Source organism: Pteropus medius, unplaced genomic scaffold (genome assembly GCF_902729225.1).
Source record: "Pteropus medius unplaced genomic scaffold, Ma_sr-lr_union100, whole genome shotgun sequence".
Lineage (NCBI taxonomy): Eukaryota > Metazoa > Chordata > Mammalia > Chiroptera > Pteropodidae > Pteropus > Pteropus medius.
Window position 1 is genome coordinate 3,261,740 of NW_024350399.1, and position 1,997 is coordinate 3,263,736.

The following is a 1,997-nucleotide window of genomic DNA, read 5'->3' on the forward strand; positions in this document are numbered from 1 at the left end:
TGGGAAGAGATCTTGAGGAGAAATTTTATGTAACTAGGTAAAATAAGGGTAGAAATTTAAAGGTCAAAAGTAAGCTGATGAAAAATTGGAACTGTAATGTTTCTTAGACTATTGGTCTGCTACTAATATTAGGAAAAAGTTTTTTGAGGAGAAAATAAGAAATATGTCAAAATAATTTCTGTATTTTATGCTGTCTTAAGCAGGTTTCTGGGACTTTAGAGAACATATTAACACTGGCCTCTGTGTCCAATTTTCAAAGGAAGTTCCCTGCAAGTATGGAACTTTGCTAAACCACCTATCTTAGACAATATGTTGGAAAATTTTAAGGGAAGTTTCTCAGAGAATTATGGAGTCAGGCTGATCCTGGAAAGGCTTTGTACTCTATGTGAGTTTGAATGGCCCACATTCAGAGTAGGATGGCCCTCAGAAGGGACCTTAGACCTCTCTACAGTGAGAGCAGTATATTGGGTAGTGACAGGGACCCCTGGATATCCAGACCAGTAGCTGTATATAGACAAATTGATACTATCATGCCCCCTTGGGTCCAGTTTGACACGAATAGGCAGGGACAGAGTAAGGTACTTGTGGCTCATCCAATTCTAGAAAAGAACAAGGAGAAGCCAGCAAAAATAATCCACCAAGGGGACCCCGAAGAAGAACCTATTTTCTTCCTACCACCGTACATCTTGGCAGGTCCGTCAGTGCCTGCACCACCCACTACTGCCCTAAAGCCCCAGGCCAACACCATGCCATCCATCAGGTTCAAATTCAACTCCTCAAATCAATCTGCTTGGTATGTGGGGCTAATGTCTCATGAGGAGGCGCAAACCCAACTCCAAGGTCAACTTCATATGTTCCTAGTTTGTGACTCCTCCACCTGCCCTGGGGACTATGTACTGTCTGTGTCCAAGAATGTGTGAGCTTCCCACTACATCATTAATTCGCTGCCCAACCATTTTGAAATCAGGGACCTAGAATTTGACTGCTTGCTGGCCCTGCTAGAGTTTTACAAGACTCGCTGCCTGAATACCATCACCCTGATGAAGCCCATGCCGAGATATCTAGGCTCATTAGAATATGTACGGACTCTCTATGACTTTCTTGGGATTGATGCTGAAGACCTGCCCTATTAGAAGGGTGAGATCCTGGTGACAGTAAAGAAGCTTGACAGATAGTGGTAGATAGTGCCTGGAACAAGGATGGTCAGATTGGGATCCCTTTCATTAAAAGGCTTGCCAGAGGAGTTGCCCACAGAGTTCTATGAGAGACTATGTGAGGCGTTCCAGGTGTATATCCCTTTGACCCCGAAGCACAAAAGAACCAGCGCATGATCAACACAGCATCCTTGTCCCAACCCTCCACTGACATCCACCGTAACTTCAACAACTAGAGGACTTTGCTGGAATGAACAACACCCAGCTACTAGAAGTCACAAACAAGTTATTTAAAAACCGTGACCAGGAGGCCCAAGAGGTAACTAACAGATGGAGGAAGCACAGAGTACCCCTATTAACAGCTGCATTGGGGAACTCAGGTCTAGAACAATGCACTGCTGCTCCCTCATGAAAAAGAGAAGCTGGAAAAAGACCCCACTTCACTGCGACCAATGTGTCTACTGCAAAAGAAGAAGAAGAAGAAGAAGAAGAAGAAGAAGAAGAAGAAGAAGAAGGAAGAAGAAGAAGAAGAAGAAGAAGAAGAAAGAAGAAGAAGAAGAAGAAGAAGAAGAAGAAGTAGAAGAAGAAGAAAAAGACAACCATTGGAGAAATGAGTGCCCTCATCATAGGGAAACATCTAAAAGGTGAAAGAATATAAGACACCAACCTGAGCCAGTCATCAAAAACTCATCGGCTGGGCCGAGGAACAGTCAGACTAGGAGCTGATCCTAGACTCCCAGGAGCTTACAGTGGCAATAGAAGTAGGGGGCCAATCATTGACTTTTATAGTAGACATTAACACCAAAAAGGGTCCATGAATTCCTAGGGGCAGCTGAATCTGAG

General features: G+C 43.9%; 1 pseudogene; it reads left to right on the forward strand.

Moving 5' to 3' along the window:
• Positions 1-746: 746 nt before the first annotated feature.
• Positions 747-1,264, forward strand: LOC120584262 (crk-like protein; annotated as a pseudogene).
• The last annotated feature ends 733 nt before the right edge of the window (positions 1,265-1,997 follow it).